The sequence below is a fragment of the Agelaius tricolor genome, unplaced genomic scaffold (genome assembly GCF_023055355.1).
Source record: "Agelaius tricolor isolate 1412-34295 unplaced genomic scaffold, bAgeTri1.0.p SCAF_22, whole genome shotgun sequence".
NCBI lineage: Eukaryota > Metazoa > Chordata > Aves > Passeriformes > Icteridae > Agelaius > Agelaius tricolor.
Genome location: NW_027269282.1, coordinates 4,362,179 through 4,387,990, shown reverse-complemented (window position 1 = coordinate 4,387,990; position 25,812 = coordinate 4,362,179). Strand labels below are relative to the sequence as shown.

The 25,812-nt window shown below is 41.9% G+C and overlaps 1 protein-coding gene across 3 annotated transcripts in view; it reads right to left on the bottom strand.

The window, feature by feature from the left end:
• Window positions 1-25,491, bottom strand: part of ADD3 (adducin 3) — a 92,252-nt gene extending 66,761 nt beyond the window's left edge. Inside the window, exon 1 of one of the 3 annotated variants that reach the window (XM_071446013.1) lies at window positions 25,473-25,491. The gene's annotated coding sequence lies outside the window, so the exon portion shown is untranslated. Of the gene's footprint in view, window positions 1-25,128; window positions 25,337-25,472 lie in introns of those variants that run through there. The other 2 variants (XM_071446011.1, XM_071446014.1) reach the window with 2 other exon arrangements.
• Window positions 25,492-25,812: the final 321 nt, after the last annotated feature.

Sequence of the window (25,812 nt, the reverse complement as noted above, 5' to 3'; positions counted from 1 at the left end):
AAACCTGAGAAAGGATCAAAACCAACTACAGTTTTATTTTTTTAAACTCTGTATCTCACTCGTTCACTTTTGACTTCTGCAAAGCTTAATTCAGCCAACCTCCACCCTAACCCCTGGGAGCATCTTGTACTTTCCAGCCATCTGGACTGTATTTACATTACTAAGAAGAAAGTCAAACTTGCTCATGAACGAAGAAAATCTCCTTACTTTCTGTCTTGTCCCCACTGTTATCTTTTAAGTTCTTATTTTTTCAAAAAAATTACTGTTCTCTCTAGGGACCTCACTCAATCTCCCTCATGAGCTCTACTGATGTCATACAACTTCTTCGCTTATAATTTCCTAGTGCTGCCTTTAAAAAAAAAATTAAAAATAGAAATTACTATTTTTCCCCTCAGTTTTCACCCTCTCTTCACAAAAGCCCTTACAAACAGCATGAAAGTTCATGAATGATGGATTAGGATAGAAGCAATTGTATCAAAGTGTTTATTTAGACAGTAAAAGTGACAGCTTTGCAAATAAAATGAACTATTGCCAAACTAAGATCAGAGACAAATTTTAAGAGGTACATGGACAAACATTTACTTTTGAACTTGTATCCATTTTAATGATATTCCTCCCTCTGGCAGTGACTGCTGCATCTTGGCTCCTCCAGGACAGAGGAGCATGCAATTTTTTAAAATTGCATTTTCATCAAACTGTCTGTGCTGTGACCCCTCTCCCAACACTGCTGATCCAGTGTGCTGAGGAAATCTGAAGAAAAAGCACAAACTGCAGAAGACAAGAAACTACTTCAAACTGGTTTTACTTTCAACCATATGTCCTTAAACCCCACCATTTTTTACTTTATCTGAGCTGCAGTATTAGTCTGCCTTTAGTATTTTATAACCCTATTTTTCAGGGCACATTATCTCTTTTGATCAAAGGTAGTCTATAACTACAGCTTATCATTAAAAGCTATTTTGCAGATTTACTCTGCTCCAGTTGACATGCACCAGAAATCTGCATCAAGTTTAAATGAAAGCCAGATTGGTGTCTTAGTTACCCAGAAAATTGATGAAAGCAATGAGTGATGCTTGACATTCAGCTTTTTAACCAGGAATTGAAGAGCCCCAATGCTTTTTGATGCCTGACCCAAACATCTGACTAATTGCAAATATTAATTCAGTTTACTGAATTTAAAACCTGTATAAGGGAAAAATGCCAATGTAACATAAATTAGAAAATACTTACTAGGAAGAAAAATACATTTCTAGAGGGGTGTTTGCTTAAAGAGAACTACCTACTGTTGTTTATTTTCAAGCTGAACCTCTGAATTCAATTCAACAAAGTGACCCTTCAGTGGCATAATGACTTTCTATGATCATGTCAAGTAACTTCTTGTCTCTTCAGCAGCTCTTCTGGAATACCAAGGAGTAGAAGTTCAACTACAGATGTATGGTAGGCTGCACACCACAGCCACAGTAAGATCATTAGAGCAAGAAATACACAGCAGAGAAGTAAAAATGAATTTAAAATGCAATGAATATGCCCACATGAAAAAATAACTACTGAAATAACTCACCCAAACACTACCACATTCTGCTTGCTTTCTTTTAAAGATGCCAGTTTCTAGAATGATTCAACATTGGCCCTTCCAGTTTTTTCCTCCTCATCTCCAAAACTCAAAAGACCAGCAGAGCAAATAAACACGGTTTGTCATTAAAAGTAGCTGAAGTGCTGTGAAGATGCAACATATCTCTGCTTTAGGGAAGCACAGCCAAATTACTTATCAGAAACAAAACCCCAGGAGATCTGTTATCATTTGAGCAATACCTCTACTAAAAAGGACTTCTCCCCCTCCATTTCAAGCTGTTCAAATTTTCCCCCAAATTTGCAATATTTTTTCTTTTTGAAAACATGGACAATAAACAGTCAGGCAACCCTAAACTTCCTTTTCTTGAGACACAAGCTGAACATTTTATGCAAACTACTAAAAATAAGTTTTACTTCCAGCAGTGACAACTCCTCACAGCTTTAATCAAAGGAATAGCAATCACAGCCTAATGGGCCCTGTTCTCTAGAGCATCCAAGTTGAAAAATTATTAGTAGGAGAATATTTGCTGCAAAGAAGAGAAGAATCTGCCAAGAAGCGAGGACTAATATATTTGCACTTAGTCTGCCTCAATTTGGTTTTACATGTTTCTAACAGAGAGAACAAAAAGTGACTTGATGCTCAGTCTGCAGCTATGGTATGAAATTAGTTTCTAAGGAAACAGGGCAGAATCCAAGGGACAAAATTTCTGTGTTTGTGCTGCTTCTGTAGCAAACACAGCATCTGCTGCAGAAGGCACGTGAAGCAAAACTCCAGACTGATTAAGGGACTGGACCTTTGGCATCCTGAACCAGCAATTTAACTGGCAGCCTCACTGGTGAGGCACTCATCTGTTTGAGGAGAGCACAGAGGTGTAAGCAGGATGCACAGCAGCTCACAGCCACTGCCAGCCTACTCCTCTCAACTGCAGTGCAGAAAGAGACACTAAAAATAATACAGCTGGCACTGAATATAGTCTGCTCCTCCAGGCATGCACAGGCTCTGCTGTGACTTTTAGAAAATCTGACTGCCCACATCTCGTGGTTCCTCTTTCAGAGGAAAAACAAATCTTTAACTACTGAGGCAGAAAACTTTTCTGTCCAAGAACTCAAAGTGGGTCAGATAAAAGGTGCTGATTTTCAAGAGAGGTTTCCACACCATGAATGCCAAGCAGGTTTCCCTGCTGTGATGAGTACTGGGCTTTGGAGAGCATCCCTCAACCTGATGGCAAGGGGCTGCTCTGGATGCTCTCCCCAGCTGCTGCTGCACCCTACATGCAGGGATTGCACTCAGGATGCAGACAGGCAAGAAGGGCAGCTACACCAGGGAGCTCCAGATGATGAGATCCTCCAGGCCAAAATAATCAGAATTCCTTGGAGAATTTCAAACTTCTGAGGTTTGTGGTGCACTCTGAAATGAAACATTCCTCCTATCAACCAGCCACATAACTCACTGCTTAGCAACAGAGGTTGCACACGTGTACCTGTCTGCAAGAGGGAAAACAACTCTTGTTATCCATCATTCTCACAACACAATTTCTCTCTGAGTATACACAGGGTTTGTTGTTTGTTTTTTTAAATTATCTTAAACTCACATTTCAATATAAATCCAGGTCCTCTCTACATCCAGTGAAAACTAGACAGTGAATTGAAAATAGAATGTTTCTAAAGCAGTTTCAATACAGGTGTTTGAGTAAGGCTAATTTCAACTCAAGAGGGAACTCTCCTTGGTTTGCTGTGTCAGTTTGGGCAGTGACAGTTCTTTTTGCACAGCTTTCCTTTGCAGAAGGAAAACATGAATGCACCTCAAAACCTCAGTGTTAAGAGTCTACTGCTAAAACTGTTTGCCTGATGGCCAGAGGTGACACCCAGCCCTGAAATCCCAAATACATTGCCACAGGCTGGGGTATTATTTCCACTGTGCTATTCCACTGCAGAACACACATCAATACTCATCTCTGTCCATAAATCAATGGAACCTATTTTAGGCACAAAAGCTTCAAAATAAATCCTTCTGACCAACCTCTCAAATTAATTATGCAAATGCTGTATCAAAGCGCACAGATAATTTTTACTTCAAATTTTTAAAATCTGCACAGATTCTCTGAAAGATACTAAATGCCTAATTATACACACTGAATAATCCAGATAATGGCCTGTCACATGCATCATTCTGAATGCAAATCAGAACAACGGTTTTAGCTGTAAACACAATGTGGAAACATCAAGTAACTTTGATCTTGTCTTTGGCAAGAACACACTTTCTCAAGATTACCTTCTGTATTCAGTGGGATATATATACATATATTTATTATTATATTTTATATATATATTTATATATATATATATTTATATATATATATATAAAAAATATAATGAAGTCTTTTTTCCCTGTTGAATCTCAAAGCCTTTCCTTACAAAACATACTCTATGAGTTATTCCAAGAGAGATGAATTGTATTTCTCCAAACAAAAGGACACTGCCTCTCACTGCCCAGCTAGAAACGCTAAAAGCAAAAAAAAAAACCTTGTTTGATCCTTTACTTTCATTCAAGCAAAGTGTGTTTGGTTTTGTCTTCAAAACATCCACAAAGTGTGGCTGTACCCAAAAGCTCCTGTGCTGAGGAGCACATACCGGCTTAGGAGAGAGGAAGAAAGCCTTGCCCAGAGCAAGCAGCTGACCTCCTAATGCCTGCTGTGGAAATGAGTCCTAGCACACACTCCAGGCATGTTTAGGAGGTAGGATTTTCTTCATTTCAGCCCACTTCTTCCTAACACAGCATGCCAACCATGCAGAAATCAAGTAACCTACCAAAGGAAGGGCTAAAACTGAATAAATGTGAATGCTCAGGTTGGACATGCCAGGGAGGCAGTGGAAACCACTGCTGTCCTCTTTGCCTGGTACCAAAAAATTCCTTGTACTACTGCCCATGCTATTAAGACAAATTTCAGCAAGTGTAAAAACTTATTTCATGACATTGTTAGTAAGGGGAGATTAGGCTTTTAATGCGACAGTTCCACAGCTTAAGAAATTGAGGCTGGAAATTAAAAATTAGGAATTTCAGTGGTGACTATGGCTAACAGTGACTGAAAGGTCTAAGTGCAACAGGAAAGTCTGTAGGGTGCAGCAGTCCTCCCTCACTTGCCATCCAGCTTTGCCTTCCAACACCTTTTGCCACTTACAGATAAAACACAAGATACTAAATTTCATGTTGTGGTTTTATTAGTTTTAATGTATGAAGAAAATATATGAAAGTAACAATACAGGAAAATAAATTAACAACTTTAAAGTCACCTCTCAGTAGCTGTATTTCTAACAAGATCCTCACCTCTCAGTAGCTGTATTTCTAACAAGATCCTCAGCTAAAGGCATTTATTGCACACACCTGGATCCCTTCAACAAAAATTACTTTAAAGGAGGGAAGGGAACGTGTGCTGATCAAACAGAACACTCCATTAAATGGGTGATGCAAGACTGCATGAGATACATATTGAAGGCCAGCAGAATTGATCCACACCCAGGTCTAAAATAAAACAGTACTACAGAATTGTAAGATTTCCTGAGTATGTGCACCTCAGCCAACTTACACAAGCCCTTACCTATCTCTGCAATTCACTTTTTTCCACTGCTGAAACCGCCAAACTCAAGAAAAAAACCAGCCACTTTCAAGGCAGTCACACTGAGAACTTGTACATCAAATTCAGTTAGGAAAGTGAACAAAACTAGGACAGACACCTTCAGCTTGAATTTGTTGAATGTTTAAATGATTCAAGTCTAATTGTGAGGTTTTAGCTAGGCTTTTCTTTTTACTTTTTTACAGTAATCTCTGCTTATCCAGACCTGGTTTGAAAATGTAAACAAGGACTTGTTACCTGCTTAAACAGAACTCCTATCCAGTGTAACATTTGTTATGACACTACTTAAAACACTGTATTCTCCCCTTTCTGTCTTCTGACATGAACTCATCCCTCATTTGCTGTTCCATTCAACAAATTTTTGTTACTTGGTCCATTTCTGTTGGCAAAATGCACAAGTTTGTGTGTTTGTAGGAAAACAACCATATACCTTAGGAATTGCAAGTTGCAATTATCAAAACATCTTATGATCTTTCTCCTAAGCTTGCATCAGCCTATAGGCTTGCTAGCAAACGACAGTCGTGCATGCAAGTTTCCTGTTTTAGTATTCCTCCTCCTCCTTTTTTAAGCAAGATTATTCTCATCCTTAGAAACAGGAAGTCATTAAGTTAAAAATGTTTATACTAAATGAAAACACACACATTGCCGTGACTTCTACTCAGTGACTATTGGGTGGTCTCAATCTGAATCCACTTTCTGACCAGCAAGTGCTTCCCTTAGAGAAATTATCAAAGCATGGCCTCAGAGACCAAGGATTGGAAAGGTATAAACTGTCAGCTACTATAATTACAGTACAGGATTTAAAATTTTTTTAGAAGACTTTACTATACCCCAACAAAACTCCCAAACATCTGTTTTCAGTAAGTATTTAAATAAATGTTTTTCCTGAGCTATATCAGAAATTGGCTGGTGCTGTGTGTTTCTTGGGATGAGGTCAGCAGTGAGTGTTGGTGCAGAGCCTTTGCTGCAGCAATCACCATGTTTATTTGTGACAGAGTGTGGTTGAGGGGGGAAACCCACAGCCCACTGGCATGCTCCACCTTCAGAACCCGTCCGCAACCACCTGGGACCAGTGCCTCCAACGTGCCAGCTCTGGTCACACTCTTCTTATTCATGAACTCCTCATCTTTCCTCTTGAATTTAATAAACTTTAAAAAAAAAAAAATCTTCATTTTACTACTGTGATAATAATACACTGATGGGTGGCCCACAAAGACTCCCCATGCACAGAACATCTGACTACAACTCTCCCCACACTAAGAAAAATCTGTCACTTTTGTCAAACTTACTACTGTTTGTTTTTTATGGATATAAAGTACATCTCAGGAAAAACCAAACTTCAGTCCACCAGCACACATTTTCAATTGCTTTTTCAACACCACCTGTCCCTATTACAGGAAAATGGACTTCCTTCCAACCTCAATATTTTAATTATTAAATAATTGGAAGAAGTGAAGAATGCTTCTCAGAAGGGAGCTGCACAGCAGTTCCTCAGTGATTATGAGCACTTTCAGAAAACTTGAATGCTCTTCCAGCACGCCCACTTGCTTCCTGTGAACAACCAACGTGCAGAATTATTTGGAGAGGTCTTCCAAAGCGCTGAGAACATGATTTCTGTGCATTTTGATGCTCTATGAATCACCAAGAACAGAATATGAAGCCAAGAAACAGTAAAACATGCACATGCACGTACAACAAAATAAGAGCTGCTAAGACTAAAAATACCAAAATATATCCTGAAAATAGCAGGAAAAGGCCAACAGGAAGCTACACACTATGCCACTTCCACCTGAGACTCTTTACTTTTGTTTGGACCCAGAGATCAATATGAGTGTCAGGAATTAATAAAGCTAAGCAGGAGAGATCAGCTCTCCAGAGAGCAGCCACATCTGCTCAGCAATGCCAAGCTGCCAGCTGGACAGAGTCCCAAAAGCCTTTAAAGGGTCATCATGCACAGCAAAAGCTTGTACTCGAGTAAAAACCTTTTAGCTTAGCAACTAAAAAGGTAATAGATATTCTGTTAATTACATCAAGTAATTAAGTCATGTTTAGCTCTGTTAATTAGGGTGCCTAATTTTAAAAGGTCTAATAGCCACAATATTTAAATTTCTGGTTTGTTTGGGTAATGCAAGAAAAATCTATTCTAAACCACTGTCATTTTTTTTGACTGACTCAAAAGAAGAAGTTATGCTGTTAACAGAAAAGTTAATCAGTTGCAATGAAGAGTCAAATAAATTATTACTTGTTGAGTACTGCATATTCTAAGCAGCTTTAGTGTATGAATAATCAGTTAAGAAATGCAAAATGAGAGACACCCTGGATCTCAGTCGAGATCATCAAGCACACAAGGATACTTTATCTGGGTACAAATTGTCAAAATGCTCTTTCCTTGTGCACATTTGATAGAAATCTGTTCAGGGAAGACAGAAACCCTGCAGCAGATGACATTTGCCTCCCTCCCCAGTATGTCCCTCACTGACACACAAAGTCTGGCAGGGTAGAAAAGCTCCCATCGAGCTTTTGATACTTGAAGCTATTTCTGAAATAATTGCTGGCCTATGTGGAAATTGCTCCTTCCAAATATCTCAGATTCAGGAGTACAGTACCATCCATGCTCAGTTAAACCCAGCTTCATCCACAGCTTCTTCTACAGCTGCAGGTGGCTCAGCTTCCATGTGACAAAGACACAGCTGACACCCTTCAATACCTGGGCAGGCACGTGCTGAGCAGATCTGCTGTTTGGGATTTCAGCAGCTGAAACCCCACTGGGAGCTCCTCCTGCTCCCAGGGCATCACTGCCCAGCACTGTTTAATACAGGATATCACACTGCTGATGTCTGCAAGGCATTTCCAGTTCTTACCTTCTGGCTTCTTTCCAAGCAGAGCCCAAGAGGTGAGTCCAGGCTGGACCACTACCAGCCCCACAGACAGCTTGTGCTGTAAGCAAAGAAGCCACTTCTGAGAGCCCAGTTAAGATTAGCCTGCTGAAATAAGTCTGAGCAATTCATGCTCAGCACAGCAACAGCAGGCCTGGCCATTTTAATAAAAGCAAATCTCTGCTCTCACATTTTACTCAGAGCAGTGGCCACTACCAGAGGGTTACTAGCAGTCGTAAAGGCATTGTGTCTGTGAAGGTTTGTCCCTGCACAGTAAGGCTCCTTCTGACCCCATGCAATGCAGCAGGAGCACTTCCAGCATCACACACCCACTACAGAACGTGGGACACTCCCCATGAAGGCACCTGGAATTATTAGCCCCCATTCAATTAGCAAATTCAGCTACTAATTTTATATGCCTTTAAGCAGGGCTTATAAACCACACAACACAGTGCCCCAAACCAGCCATCTGGAAATGCAGATGTCATCTGCTCACCTTGGTAATCTGCTGCAAGGTTTTTCAGATGAAGATGTTTTTCATCTTGTGGTGCTATATAAATAAACAAAGTATTATAAACAATCACTTTATCTGGCTGGGGTTATGTCATATGGTTTGCTTTCTCTATGAAAGAAAACATGTACATAAAGTGCAACCAGATGTTGTTGGCAGAGAATCCATTTAATATGGACTCATTTCTAAAAACATGATTACAGATGTGGCCTACATCCTGAACCCAGTGTTTAAGGAAAAATTCTCTCTATGTGAATTTCACCCATTTTCTACGTTTTCTCTAGGTCTCCTAACTCACAAAGAAAATGTTTCCTAGAACTGAAAAAGTTGCATGCCCTCCCCTTTCACAAATAATCAAAAGAAAGAATTCAAGCACATCCTTAGAAAAAACCTGATCATGTACTGAGGAAACCCTGCTCTGCAGCAGCTCACTGCTATAGCAGCTGTGAGAAGGCAATGATGCAGGTCACAACCAAGCCTAGATTGAGCTTCCTTGCCACAAACAATACTTAGCTAGCACTGCACCTGACTTGTAATTTGATTTTCAAAGTGCAAAAATAGTTACTACAACTCTGCTTACAGAACTGTGAAAACTGTAGATACTCTAAGCAATTATTTGCAGTGTTTTAAGTAAAGAAAATTAAAATTCAGCTGAAACATACCAAAGTTTTTGATTAATAATATCATCCTTGAAATATCTTACAAATTTAGCAAGCTCTCAGTAAGGCAATTCAAATATAAAATAAAGATTTAATTGGTGTACTGTAGGATTGCTTAGGATATAGAAGGTTGTTGAATTCTGATAAAAGCAAGAATTTTGTCAGAGCAACCAACAAAAAGAACAGAAACAACAGAAAAGTTTTTAATTCAAAATCAGTAAAGTCTGAATAAGAACTCCACTGTTTCATGCTTGTTGGTTTATAAAATCCTATCTAGAGCCTCAAGGAAATTAGAATAAAGCTCAAACTCTTTTCAAAACAGAAGAGAAACAGTACAGAAAGACTGACTGCATCATTCCACATCTGAACCCAAGAGATTTTCACCATATTTGATAGCCAAGTATTGAATTAACTAAGAACAGTCCTCTTAACAAACACACTCCTGAATTAGATCAGACAAGTTCTTACTCATATGAACAGAGAATCCAATGCTTAAGAAAAATTGTCTCTCTTTAGAATCACCATGAGCATGTGAAGTTAAAGTAGAAAACCCCCCAAATGTTACTGAGACTTTTCCCTTAGCAATGAATTTATTGAAAGAACAAAAATACTTGAAAAGCTGGGTTAGTTAACTACCAGTGACATCACTGAGAACCAACAGTTGAAAAGAAAGCAACCCCTTTCCCCAAATTATTTTTGATTACACCTTCAAAAAATTAAACTAAGTAACTCCTTCAGAGGACAGCACCACGCAGGAGCACCTACATTTATTGGTAAAGCTCATATATTTGATTAATCTAGATTATCTTTTCCAAGTAAGGTATTAAAAAGGTCATATGAAATGATGAAAAAGTCAAAAAATAAAAATCAAAACAGAGGAAAGTCCTACTTTCTCCTAAGAAATTTTGTGTCAGATGATGTGAATGGAAGTGAAATTTTAAAATCCTCTCAAGATCAGCCAATTTCTAACCAACAGGTACACTGCTACTTGCTTCTGGAGGCAGGAAGATGGGACAACTGGAATTTTACACAACTCTTTAAAATGTCCCAAGTGACCTTTAACGAGAGCTTTAAACATCTGTTTTGAGAATCATTTTCAACAGGAATTAAATATATATGCATGGTTGTAGAAAGCCTGCCTTTAGCAGGGGAATCAGGCTGATTTAAAGTGTGGTTACACCTTGCTCAGAGAGGAAGCTCTGGGAAGGATGGGTAAACAAACACTGAGCCCAGAGGTGAGCAAAGGTTCTTTCAGTGAGAGGCTGCTCAAGTGCCCAAGCTCTGAAGCTCAGCTGTGCTCTCACCCAAGGGTTTGCAGCTACTTTGATGGCTCTGCCCACGTGCAGTCTATCTGCAGAGGATTTAAAAATTACCTCCCAACTTCAACTGCTCCAGCCTCACTTAAAAAGAGAGCCCTGATGTGTAGGTGCACTCACCTACTATTTGTAACAGAAGCCTTGATAGCAAAGCCTTTTCTTTAAACCTAAAAGAAACCCCAGTTTGAGAAGCTTACCTATGGATGGGGGTAGGAAAAACAAATGAGGATGTGTGTGTATTTTTTATTTTCTTCAGAGACAAGACAAATAAATGGAATTGCTTGAGAACCCAAAACCTTACAGGTGGTTTCTGTACACATTAATGAATCAATGGCAAAACCTTCATTCACCTACTGGTTGCCAGCTACTTCACAGGAAGGGTTTAACTGTTGCCAAGATGGGTGAACATGAACAGCTGTCACATCAGTATGGGATAAAAGATCTTAAAAGGAGAAAAATAACATACTGCAGCACTTACACAGCTTGTGTTAAGAAGTTTGAAAAAAAAAACCTCACAGCCCAAGTCTTCTCAGAGATTAAGCCAAAATCCAGACAGAATATTTAAATATAACAGCAATCTGAATAACGAGCTGAGAATTAACAGAGTTTTTATCTGGGTGTTATCTGCACAGAGCTGAGAGGACCCACAGGTCCAGGTCCCTGGTACCAAGACTCTGTATGCAGGAATAACAACCCCAGTGTGCTACTCACTGCTCTGCTGGGGCACCTTAATTAGCCAGCCAAGCCTGACTGGAGTTTGCCTTGTTTTAAGGCTTCCAGCATCCTTAGAGTGTTCTCCAAACAGCAATTCAAAGCAGGAATGTGATTAAGGGGAAAGCCCTGGCTGGCCACAAACAGTGCTGTGAATACCTCCTGCCTTTCTGCCCCCTGAAGGGCTGAGCCAAAGAAAGAGCTGTGGCTCAAGAGAACATCCTGGGTCTGAGTGTGGGTCCAAGTCCAGTGCAAATTCCTCCCCACAAGATGCTACAAGGAAGTCTCTGCATCTCAGGGTGATAACAGTTCTCCTTTCTGCTTTTACAGCCACCACTCCTCCGTGCTGATCTATCAAATACACAAAAGAGAGCACTCTCAGTAGAGAGCTGCACAATTGCACACTTTTGGTCATTTGTGCTAGCTCAGTGTTTACCACAAAGAACAAACAACTACAAGATCAGATTACCTTACAGTGAATAACATCACTCAGACCTCTCAGGAAACTTAATTTCACACAACTGCAAGGTAAATAAATAAATTGAAGATATCAGCTGCAACCTTTTATGTTTTTCACACCATGTTACACAACCTTGCAGCCTCAAAACCCACAGGTTCCTGTAGATGAGTAGAACTCTACAAAGCATCCACACTTGTGTCACCTCTGGTCAGAAGTAGACATTGCAATAAACTTCTGGACAGACAAATCCTATTTTTACAAATGCTTCAATAACTTAGGCACTTCAGGGCAGATTTTTTTCTTTCTTATGTAATGCCCATTGCTGGAATCCAGAGAAATATTTCTAAAATTTTATCCTTGGGGCAATATGTAGTTTTACTCCTTCTGTCAGCTTGCCTTCTTTCTTTCATCAAGCAGAATCCTCCTGTACCACATATTGCATAAAAAGACTAAAAACACTGTGTCCAGTAAATTTGACCATAATGCACAGGGCTGATGCACTGCAAGTGCTAATCTCAAATCACATACAGCTTTTTGCTCCATGATGAATCTAGTTTTCATCTTCCAAAATGCTACATATTAGGCCACTGTAAGGGCTTTCATTTTTACCATTTTTACTTTTAAGCCACTAAAGGTAGAAAAGATGCAGGAGCAGAACTTAAAGCTATGCCATTGAACCCTAATAAGGGAAGGAGCATTAGGAAAGCTTCTCCTAAATTTCTGTGAATAAAGAATTGGATATGGTACATTGAAAAGCACATGCAGAAAGAGATGGGAAGAGGAAAGAGTTTTGTGTACTGGATATGATTCAACCACTGCATCCAATGTGCAGGGACACAGAAGTTTTTGAGAATAAGGGTGGGGAAAAATACCCCAAAGCATTCTAAAATAATTTAAAGGACATTTAAAAAACAGTTACAGCTTTGACTTCAGCTTTATGTAATATCTCTTAGTTTGTAAATGTCAAAACTAATACTACTTTTTTCTCCTCCTCTCTCTCCTTGAGAAGTATCTGCAGAAAACTACAGCAGTGCACACTCTCTACCCCGAAGGACCACTGTTCTGGCACAGCAGAGGCAGTGAAAAATAGATTCAACATCATTCCCCTTCTGGCAGTGCTGAACATGAGAAAGAGAGAGAGCCACCAGCATACCCTGTGTTCTTGCTTCACACTGTATTTCTGGCTGGCAGTCATTTATTTACAGAATCTCACAGCAATTTTGCTTGCATCCTGAAGTGCATTCTGATTATTTTATCCCTATTTTAGCACATTACAGTTAATAACATTTTATAAGTGTAGTAAAACACAAAATATACCAATAGCAGCTAAGGGAGTAGCAGCAAGTGAGAGGCTACAGAAGTGCAGGTCAGGTACTCACTCTGCCAGAAAACAGCAGCTTCTCACTAAGCATGAGCTCAATGCTTGGAATCAGTGTTTCAGAAACCCCAGGCACAGGCAGGTCTGTCACACTGGCTTTAGTGATAGTCCTTTGAGTGAATCTGGATGTCTCCTGTTGGATTTACTGCTCTAATGGCATTTGAATCAAGGCAACTTCCTGAGTAAGCCAGAATTCAAAATAAATGCACAAAGATAGGATATAATGATTAAAAGTATTGCCCAAATCATCTGCTATTGGTCTCTCAGTTCCTTCAGGCACTCAAACTGCCTCAATTTTAAACTCTGCTTAAAGTAAAATGAATGAACGCCAATAAAAAAGTTGGATGGAAAATCCAACATCAGCCAAATCTGGCATTGTTTGTTTCAGTTATATGGAATCATTGTGTCCGGTCCTTGAATCCTCTTTATTATACCCTCATTTCCCCTGACTGAAGAAACCTCTGTAACAGAAAACCCTCAGGAGCCATAATTTAACAAAGACAGCATCCAAACTTGATACAACTGTATGAATGAAGCCAGTAATCTGGGTATGGTTAGAGTTGAAAAAAAAAAAAATAAATTTCCAATAGACAAAATGAAAAACTACATTTGATAATAAATCTTCTTTTTATGAGTAGGCTTAATACTCTTCCTCTTGATACAAGAATGTAATACTGTCTTCCTTGCCAAGAAAAAAAAAAAGGACAGAAAACCCACACATGACAAGAACTGTAAAACACAGAATAAACATCACATACACAAAGCATTTTCAAAAAGTTCTCATTAAAAGTTCTCCCAAACTTTTTAAGAACATCAGTGCTTTAAATGAGTCTTCAGAAAGGCAGCAGAAGTCAGAGACACACCAGGGCTGGGGCAAAATGAGACAATTGCAGAGGAAATACTAGAAAAGTCCCTCCACACACTATACTATGACAAGAAAGCAACAGGCTACACGTGTGCAAGCATGGCATTCACACACAGACCTCGGGCTGGAAAATACCCACACCACCTTTCTACTACAAACAGCTGAGAACACAAAACTAACTGAGCTTAAATGAGGGTGGTGTTTGCACCCAAACCCAGGCACTGCTATTTTCACAATGTGAACAAGAGCAAAACTGCTGCTTCTCCTGCTTGTGCGTTCAAGAGGTGCCCACTACAACAAGCTCTCTCTGAAGCCATTTGGCTGCTCACTTGTAAAATTCAGGGGCTCTATTTTGGTTTATCTAACACTGAAATGCTACCAACAGAAACTAAGTTCACACTGGGGCAATACTGCAACAGGCAAAGTAATTTTCAGAAGCTCTTTCTGTTGAAGCCAGTATCAGGTCGTCCAACACGCTGACACAGCTAGAGCAGTTATTTTTAAACACAGCCATAGTCTATTTAACTAAAGCATCTTTACTCTGACTGAGCCAGTATTACTTTGATAAGACTCCTTAAGTCTCTACACTGAAGCCTGCATATCATATGAAACAGAGCAAATGCAAACTTTGGAAGACAATCCTTCTCTGCAGCTAGAAGAGGAGAAAAAAGGAGAAGAGAGGTGCAGGAGAAAGCTGGGAGGACCTGGCACTGGGGACAATAAAGTGCTATCTGCAGGACAGCTGCTCACACTGAGAGCTTCTATCACCCACCACCTGCACAGAGATGCCCTGGAACGATTTCAGACAACTCCAGCAGCAAAGAGCTTTCTGCTCTTAGGAGCTCAGCATTACACTCCTAAAACAATTCTTCGGCCAGGTTTTCTTACACATTCTTTAACTGATGAGAACCTGGATGGAAGGAGAAGAGAGGCAATGCCATTGTGAAAGGCACCTAAGAGGCTGCAAGCTAGAATTAGCATTTTGGGCGGCTCGCTGAGATATGCTAAGCAACTTATTTGTATACATTTTCTTCAATGGAATTCTGAATTCTTTAAATATAAAGTTGTCTTGTAAACATATGCAGAAGTTCATTACTAGAACCAAGAGCAGCCTCACCCTTCCCTCTCACCAAAGAAAGAATTTGTTCTATACATATAGACAGTGTGGCCTACTTGATGTAATAAAGTTCTCCTATGGCAGTATTTAGCCTCCACTTCTTATATATAACTTATGAAATAAAGAAAAAGTAAGAGAAGCAATGGTAGGCACTACTCAGTAGTGCAAACCTTTGCATTTTACTATAAAAAATTTAGTTGTGCATCTTGTGCTACGCATGGATACTGCAGGCTCTGGAGGCATGGGAAGGCTGCTGTGGAAAGCAACACCAAGTGCCCAAGGCCAGCATACCACACAGGATTGCCACCCCTGGAAAGCCACACAGAGCTGGGATATGCCTAGGGTGCTGAGATTATTTTAATTAAAATATGTTTGAAATTATGTCATTTTGCCAAAACCTTGCATTTATCCCAGAATCTCCCTTTAAACATGACTGCTCCCCCTCAGATTCTGAGAGCACTGGGAGGGTAAGGGGGAACCTCGCAATCTGGGGGCTGCTGCATGGTATCTCAAAGCCCAGAGAAATGATTTGATCACTTTTGCTGTCCTGCCTTGCAAGTTCCTTGCAGAAGACTCGGCTCACTGACACCTGCCAGTGCTGCAGGCAGTGCCTGGCTGCAGAGCATCACCACACCAGGAATCTCAACCTGGAGCCCAGCACTGACAGCGCCCCATCTTCTCAACCCCCCTCTTCCCTGCTTCTCCCCAGTGCCTTCAATGGCACCTTGAACACCCAGTGCTCACTCTACCCTCTCTTGAGTTAATTCAACTGCTTAAAGAGAGTTAATGCAGTCAGAGGGGGGAGAGGAGCTTTTCTGCTGCAATTCACAGCGAATTGCACAAGTTCAGCAAGCAGCAGGGCTTACACAAGAGAGGATGAGGCAGGACCACAGGGCCAGGAGGGAAGAGCAGGGTATCCCCTTTAGCTTGGTTGTAATGTACAACCCAAATATTTCAATCTCACGGAAATCTGTCCTAGAGAGGAGTGACTGCACTAAATAGGTGATTATATTTATTGGAACAGTGACATACAGACTTCTTATTCGACAGGGCTCTTAAATAGGATTACAGGGCTTTAATTTGGCTCTTTAAATTGGTTTTGGAGAGAGAGAGAGAAACACAAAAAAAGTTCAGAGAGAGAGTGGAATAACCTTGGAGGGAGTACACTATATTATGCCATGTCAACCATAATAGCTTCCCTAGCACAAATATATGCTCGTGCACATTCTCCAAGTTAACTAATAAACAAAGGACCCATAAAAAAAGATAATTACTTACACTATGTATTTGCACACTGCAACTAGTAATTTTGTAGCTTTAGTTCCATCTTTCAAGTATCACTTCTATTGACAAGGAACAGTGGCAGCAGTGTATATCACAAAATGAGTAAACAAATGACCTTTATCTGACTTTATTAAAGTAATAAAGGACAGACTTTTTTTTTTTACTTACTTCAAAGAGAGTTTTATAGCTAGCTACCAGCAGGGTGTGGACTGAAGCTAAAAACTTTGAAATGGGTCCCTGTGAAATCTGAAACCAAAATACAGCAGAGGTCACCTCTCTGTGAAGAACCGCCCTGTCTGTACATATACTATAAGCAAAGCTCTGTTAGCTCAGCCTCGGTAATAATGTAATTCAACTTAGCCCCTGGGAATAGCAACAACATCAGGTTTCTACTACAAAGATAAATTTACTGCCCACAATATCTGTTACTATATATTTGCAGCATGTTTGATAGTAGCCAGACACTAGTGTTACATGCTATACCTCAAGCTATTTTCTCTTGTTAAAGGCTAGCCCAGGCTATAAATAAATTTTTATTCTTACTCTCACCATTAGCCAATTCTTTTTAATCAACATTGCACATACATTAGTTTTATGCAATGTACTAGCTAATATTAATAGGAAAGGAAGCGATACATCTGGGAGTTTTTGGTTTTAATTTTTAAATATTTGTCCCATACAGGGGAGAATTCCAACCCTTTTCAACAAGGAAACTGATCATTTTTCCAGTGGGGAGAGAGAGAATCTCCTAAGACAAGTATTGTCCCAATAAGACCAATATACTTTGGTCTGTCTCACGGGTTCCTGTGAAACAGTTCACTGACCCAAGCTTGGTGACAAGCACTCGAGGTCCTTGGAAAGGGACCATGCACACACTGCTCTGCTGATACACATGGCCTAGGCTGTCTGTTCCTGCAGCTCTAGGAAAGGAGCAGGCAGAGGAAGCTGCTGGCCCTGGAAGCACTGGGTGAGCCTGAGCTCCTGCTGGCCCTGCCTGCGGAGCAGAGCGCTCCCATCTCCTGCCCCCATTCAGAGCTCTCCATCCCTTGCACCCTGAGGTCCCTTCTGTGGGTTTGCCAAATCTCTCCTCAGATGGAAATCTCCACATGTAAGCAAAGATTTCCCAAAGCACTGGACTGAAGTGTTGCTGGATGACACCTCTCTGGTACAGAAGAAATAATAACCACACTTAACAGCCTCCATCGGCCACTTTGGGTCCATTGCTTGAATGACATTGATGCGCCTTCAACGCGCCTTGATCCAGGCAACTGGACACTTTCAGACTTAAGATACTTTGAAGGCCACAGGATCCCACCAGGCAATACATTATATGCCACTTGATTTGATTAGAAGCATTGGCATGCAATAAAATAGTCATGTTAGGAATGGCAAGGAAAAAGAACACTTTCTGCTGACCAGACAGCAGAAGTTTCCATTTTGAATGGCATGGTGCTTGAGAAGAACTAAGCAGTCTTTGAAACCCAGCCCTTAACCAGGAGCAGTTTTAGGACATGTTAAAACTAGGGGCACAGATCTTAAAAAGCATCTAAGTTTTAGCAAACACACACAAAGAGCATAATGTATATGCAACAACCCTTTAAAGAGGAAGCAGTATTTCAGTTTCTCCCCAAGTTCTTGGCTCACAGGAAAACATCTGATGTAAAAAGGGAACCAACCCAATCTGCTCCCCTGCCACCTCAGGGCAAATTATCCAGGCACCTATAAAAAAAGCCTCCTGATGCTTTACAGCTTGAATGTTTTATATAGTTAAACTGAGTTGTCTTGAGTTCACATACTTTATGTTATTTGATATGTTTTAACTAGGAAGCTACCTGGATCCATTTCAAGATTTTCTTTTTTTTTTTCCTTTTTTTTGAACTAACCTGTTTTTGAGCACAGACTCTCTCATGCTAGCACTACACAGATGTATTCAATCTCTCTGCATGCTGCAGAAGTATTTAAACAAAGTTTGAAACAGATTAAAAAAATGGAGGGGGAAACCTGACTGCCAGACCACTTGGTTTGGGTCCTGCTTTTGTGTTGGGTTCATTTATTTATTTTGAAACACCATATATTTCAATGTATTTGCAATTTCTTCTGCATTTTTTTTCCTGCTCCATACCAGACCCATAATTTTGATCAGGTTGATAAAGAACAAAACAAACAGCTAAAGAGGGCTTTGCTGGTTACAGACATACTGGGCTTTACAAAACATTGTACTAGCCATTATTAAAACATGCATCACAAGTCCTCTTTTCTTCTTGAGATGCTCAGAATTAAATCTCTGCAATAAAAATATTTATGAAATTTTGACTGCGAGATCTACTTTGGACAGTTTGTCTTGGAAGATGGAGTTTTTTGTTCCCAATCATGCACACACAGAGGTATCTGCCAAGCTCTCCAACTGTGTCACTCCAGTCCTTAAGCCATTTAACACAGAACACGCACGTGTCCTTTGAATGCCAAGTCAGCTACGTGTCAAAGACAAACAGCTCTGCACAGCCAACCCATTCCAATCAGCACATCAGTAAGAAATCTCATTTTGTATTCAGGATTATGCCCACTGGTGGGAATGGGGGAAAAAAAAAATTAACACATACCCACAAATGCTTTTACAACCTCAGTAACTTTAGGAATAAGAAAGTTACACAGACTTTGGCCTGAAAAGACACAGTTTGCTCCAGGGGGGAACAGCTTCTATTTAGTGGGTGAATTAAAGACCATGAACATCTTTGCCTTCTGCCTTGATGGCTGGGTCCAAAAACATTTGGGTTACCAGAAGCGTTTTGCCTTTGCCTATATGTTTAGACATATTTAGGCATTTAAAGACAGTTGCAATTGAAAGCCAGAAATTGTACAGATTAACTGTGAACACTACGAGGACAATTATCCCTTAACCAGGTATTTAGTGCAAAGCTTCATCTGCAATCAAGATCTGAAACAGGGTGATGGGCTTGTTGTGGGTACTATCACAATTTAATCAGAGTAACAGAAATATATATTGAACTAGGTATTAATTTATTATTGCAGTAATGCTGTAACAGGAGAGCTGCATAGGCTAATGTAGCATAGGCATGCCAGGTATTATTTTCATATACAAGTTCTTACACCCTAAATCTCAGCACCTTCAAAGAACTGTAGTCAATACAGTTGAAAATAATCATTTGAGAAAATCTGATCTGACCTTCCACAGGGCAAGCCTTCAAATACTGTATAACGTCTGTATGTTCCAAGAAAAAAAATTTAGGTTAGGTTTTGGTGGTTTAGGATACACAGCAAATATGGTATGTTGCATGGTGTGTAGCAATAATTTAAATAATATTAAAAGGCAGCTTGCTTAAATTGTGTTTTACTCCTGTTTTAGCACTGACCAGGAGCCTAGAGAAATTGTTATGCAATTCATTAACACTCCTAAAAATGGTTGTGTATCTGAGTCAGGAAAAAACAGAGGTACTTGTGAGGTCAGTACTTTCAAGTTATTGTATTCAGTTCTAGACAGAGCTGGATGCACTGCCTAGTATTGTCCACTGTTTCCGTCCCAAAATTCTATTTTCAATTTCACCTAATTTTTCATGTTAGGCTGAAGGTTGCCTCTGCTAAGTGTCTGCTAGATCTGAAGCATCTGAGCCAAAACACTTCTCTCTTTCTGACATCAGGGCTCCTAAGTGTACTTTCCAATGCTGTAATTTAATTTTTAAATTGAGGATATTTTCTTTGGAAAGCACTACCCAGCTTTCAAATACTTGACTTTGTGGCCTTAGTGATGCTCTTTATAAATACAGAGGTTTTTTGTATATACATCCATAAAGACTAAAACATCATATGGGTTGTTAAGACAGTACTGGGATACTGGATTATATGAAATGACTTACATTAATACCAGCAATCTCTTTGAACCCAGCCAATTTATAATTTACATTGCTCTAGAAACTATTTATTTGAATCAGACAGACAACTTCAGTACCAAACTGCTCCCACAGCATTCTGCCAAGACTTCTAGAGCTGTCCAAAAAAAAAAAAAAGAAAAGCTGGTCTACATTTGTAGGGGGGAGATATATTTCAAATTATATTTTTCCTTCCTTGTTTTGACTGTATTGAATAGTTAAGCGAGCTTTACCCATCAAGTAAGCTTTCCTATTTTGCACTCTATTTACCACAGGACACATGCAGGTGTCCTTCCAGGGCTGACATTTACTGTGCATTTGCAAACAGAATATGCAGCTCCACCTGGCCTCTAACCTAGGTTGTGTTTAGTGTAATAGCAGTGGATAATATGCACAGGGATATTCTTTGTTTTCTAAAACTAAAAAAAGCCAAACAGAAGCAAAACAATGAAACTCCTGTATAATTTTACACTTGAATATAAGCATTAATACTTAAAAAAAAAGTTTGAGATCAGTTATTACAGGTATAGATGAAGACAACAAGCAGAGATTTTCAAAGCAGTTCAATGAATCCTCTTTGGCCAACACAGCAGAGTTCAGCTCCTGGCTGAAGCGCTGCAGTAACACCAGGTACTCGTTCAGGGCAGCAATGGGAACAGCAGCAAGCTGCTGTCAACTCTGTGCTGCTCAGGGCTGCCATGTACTTCAGCTGCAGAAGTAACTTCAGGAGATTCCAACTGCACAGGGGAGAAGGGATTTACCAGCTGTCAGCCGCTGTGGGTCGAGAAAACACAAGGTGAAATGCCACAAAGCAAGCCCCAGCTCTCACACCAGCCTGCGATTTACGGATTTCACCTCAGCCTGCTGACTCACATGAAACTGCCTCCTCCTGCTTTGATGTCACTTGGATTTTAACACGCCAGACAATACAAGGCAAGAAAAGAGTTTCTTCCTAGCCAAGACCACAACAGTCTAACAGAGAGAACAATGAATGAGGCTATTAGAATATTTCCCTCATTAGCACTTTGTAACAGCTGATTGCATCCTTGTCGAGTGGAATTGACATTACCACCATAAGACACAAACGATGTTTAATATGCTCCCAGAGGCCTATATAAACAGATACCTACATCACATTCACCAGACTGTAAAGATCCAGGGGGCAACACAACACCTGGAGCCATCACCCTCCCACTGAGGTGTGATGCTCTCAAGCCTTCTCCCACTATCCAACTTCTCAATGAATCTGTAGATAATGTCAAGTTTTTAGTAGCCAACATTTTCCAGTTTACTCTACAGTTTTGAACTGCCATCCCTCTGCCACCAGCCCAGATTCAGAGCATGCCATAACTGAGCATACTTTCTTATCTAACCAATTAAAATTTGTTTCTCGTAATTAATAATCTGGATCACAAATTATCTGCAAAAAAGCCATGTACTTGCTAGGATATCTTTAAATGAAATACCTCAAAATCCCATTTGTGATGATGTACAATGACATGTGTTATCTTGAATACAGAAAAGAAACAAAAGTGTTTTCCCACATGTCAAGTGACTCAGAGTTAGTATAGAAGCAGAGTAGACTCTGTGGGCAAACAGAACTAATATTAGCACACAATGAGTAAGTTACTGCTTGTTCCCTAAGGGTCAAGTAGTTTTGATTCATCTTCATCTGCCAAAAAACACTACACAAAAGACAACTAACCCCCAAGAATCCTACCATAAGCCACACCACCATCTCTCATATGGCAACAGGCATTTCAAAACATAGCTTGAAGAAAAGCCTGTGATGTAAGGGGAAGCAATGCCATTAAAAAATATAGATTGCATTCTTCTAAGTCAATACCAAAACAATGACCTACTCGGTTTTTGAAACAGCAGCACTATGAAAATGCAAAATTGATTTACAAGGGAAATAATAGCCAGAGGTTACTATGGCTGCTAAAGTTACAGGACATTTTTAAAAGAAACTAGAATTCATATCCAGTTTAAAAAGCGCTAGCAAAAAGGCAATTTTATGTACCATCTCAAAGTGAAGCAAGTCATTCCCCTAAATTAAAATTGTTTTTTTTAAGCATTATCATTCCAGCACCATCCACAGCACAGCAAGGACAACACTGCAGTTTTAACTGGCAATGATGATTTTAACAAGGGAAAAACCAGCAGCCTTTTGCCTTCTTTCAGTTCAGTTCTTGATCCGTAAAACATTCCCTTACAAAGGGAAACAAACTAATGTCGGCTTTTCTTAAAACAGTTTTCATTTCTCGCCTCTTACATGTTAATTTCTCACGATTTTCACTCCTATATGTTAATTTCTCACGATTTTCACAGCAAAGAGAGTCTAATGCCAGGTCATTTGGCCTCTAACAAGTGGAGCTGAACAAAAGCCGGCGGCCCCTGTGTGCAATGTCACCTCTAACATCACATGCAACAGGGACCGTTCCAGCACAGCTACACCGAGCCCAGCTGGGCTCAGCCAGCCCTGTCCACCAGCTAATTTCATAACCAGCAGAGGGGCACTGCAAGGGCTGCAGTACACCTTGCTGGCCAAGGCAGTGAAACTGCTCTGTTCCCCCAGGTCGCTCCAGTCCAACCTCCCTGCAAAGCCTGCGGAGTCAGAGGCAGCTCCTGGACCCTCTCTTTGGGTTACATGATTGTGGGGTACATGGCAGCTTGAATGCACCACCCCAAAATCACCTTTCCCTTAAATAATGTCAGCTGCCTCAATCCTCAGGCAAGAGTCAAGGATAATGACTGATTTAACCAAGAGACCATTAAATCCCCAGATATCCTAAAGCATAGCAGCACTCCATCTATTGGTCAGGAATTAAGGACGTGCTTAATCATCATCATCATCATGCACTAACCTCTATCATTAAACACTCAACCCCTAAGCAGCCCACCCCTTCCTGCCTGGGACTTCACATTCTTCCAGCAAAAATGAAACTCAAGTAATAGTATCTTCTGAGAAATAATGCAACTAACACTAAAAGCATTAACATGACAACATCTAAACTTAAAACTGGTATACTCTATTAGTTACACAATTATCATTTTGTTTCATTGAGAAATACACACATTTCTTACTCAAATCAGCATTGAGGAGCTTGTCTGATAACAGCCCAAGAGCTCATGCTGTCCCCTGAGCTGACACTTTCTTTCCTGCAAGGACTGGATGCCACCAAGGAGGTTTGTACAGTTCGTTCACACGCAGTTTCCAGCCAGCAAGGCCACTGAAGTGACGGGGTGTGTAGCCCTGAGAACTCCCTGGTACACAGCAAACCCTGGCAGGGAGGCAAAAGGGAGTTTTTCACAGCAGAACTGCTGTCAAAGCAGACACATGCAGAACCTGCCCTGTCTTGCACCACTCCCCCCAAAAGCCACCACCATCCCCTCCCAGCAGATCACACACAGCCATGCTTCTGCCACACCTGTGCTTCACTCCAGTCATCAGCAACTGGACCAGAAGGTAAGCGAGACAGCTGCCCCAGGCACACCAAAGCGCTCTTTGAAAGGCTGAGGTTACGTATGTCAGCTTCATTCCTCTGGTACCAAAGCTCATTTAAGCAGCAACTTCTCCCACACAATTCAGCAATTCCATACATTCATGCTTTTATAACCTTTGGCCATTCATTTTTTGGCCCAGATATTCATTGCCATTGATTTTATCTGTTTTTTTTTTTTTTTTTAAACTAAACTCCTCCACATAGTGGAACTACACAGATGAGGCACATGCCTACACATTTTCCCTCCACTTGGTATCACATCACTACCCTCCAGACACGAGTCCAGGACATGTGAATGAAAACCAGCAGATTCAGGCTCAACCTGCCTGTAACATAATGATGCTGAGACAGAAACAGAGGCAACCCACCTCCACGACTGTGCTGTTGCTTTTTGAGGCGTGCTCTACCCTCTTTACAGAGCCACTCCAAGGCTTCCTTGCCAAAATCCCATGGTTCAGTCATGCACACGCTGCCTGCCCTGAAGTCTGCAGTGAACACTGACTGAGAACTCCGCTCTGAATTCTTAAATAAGCTTTTTAATGCGAGATGAAAACTGACCAACACCGAGGAACAAACTCCCAAAAGGCCCATCGTAAATCCTCCTTTCTGGAGCCTAAAGTTCAAGGCAGCAATCCTGAATTTCCTCCTCCCTAAGACAGGCACAGAATGGAGATAATTCCAAGCTGCGAGCAGGGCAGGGGGCCGGGTGGCCACGGCGAGCCCGCAGCAGCGAGCGGCTGGGGCTGATGCCGGTCACGCCGGTGGCTCCGCGCTGCCGTGACCGGAATGCCTGAGCCTGCACCGGGCAGCGCAATCCCGGGCTCTCCGCACCGCGATCCACGGCCAAGGTGGAGCTGCGCGCCACTATAAAAACCCCAAATCATGTGGATTTTAAGAAGTTTTCCGAGAGGCGTAGGGAGCCCGGAGCCTTGCGGTGGAGCAAGGACAGCCCGCAGTTACAACACTCACTCCCGAGGTTTTATTTGATTAGCGGAGTTTCGGAGCGGAGGCGCAATTATTTAAAGCCCCGTCCTCCTCCTCAGCCCAGCGCCGAGGCAGAACGGCAGCACTGCAGCATCTCCCCCGGCGGAGAGCTGGCGCAGAGCCGCGGGCAAGCCCCCCTCGGCCCCGCGGTGCCCCCGCTCGGCCCCATCCCGCCGCCGGCCGCGGCCCCGCGCTCCCCCCGCAGCCCCGGGGCGGCCGCGGCAACGCGCGGAGCGCTCGGGGCCTCCGGCCGCCGCCGCCCCCCTTCCCCGAGCGCGGCTCCGGGCCGGCCCCGGCCCCGCGTTGGGCGGGAAGGGAGATCCCCGCTGCCCCGCCGCCCCCGTGCCGGTGCCCGCAGCCCGGGCAGCGTTACCTCAGCGGGCCCGCGCCTTTGTGCTGCAGTCCATCCCCGCGCCCGGCGGCGGGAGCGCCAGCACCACCGGGAGCGGGCGGGGAAAGGGGCGGCGCACTATGTGGCAGGAAGGGACACCTGGGCTCCTCCTCCCGCGCCCGCCCGCCCGCCAAGGATCACTATCTGGCAGCGCGCGGGGTCTCGCCCGCCGCCCTTCCCCGGCCGCCCCTCGGCCAAGTTGGAATCTCGGCCGCCTTCCCTCGCCCTTCCACGGCTTCCAACTTGGCCGAGGGGCGGCGGCACCGCCAGCGTCCTCCCCCCGGCTGCCCTCCATTGTTGCGGCCCGCCCCGCGCCCCGGCGGTACCTGCAGTGCGGGGCTGAGCATCGGTCCCGAGGGGCCGCGCCGCCCGAGAGCGGCTCCGGGAGCCAGCACGGCTGGGACCTGCAGCGAGGTGCGTGCGGGAAAAATGAATAAAGAACCCACGCCCCCTGAACAAACAACAACAACAAAACCCTGGGTTGGAAGTGAAATTGTGAGAAATTTAAACAGTTGTTGGGGCTGGAAGGCGGCAGACGGCTTCTCCAGATGGCTCGTGCTGCTCAGGAGAAAGCTCTTTTGCCGAGAGCAACCCTGGCTAAAAAAAGCTGCACAAAATGCAAAAGTCATATTGGCAAACACTGTCCGTTCTTTCGCTCTCATTTTT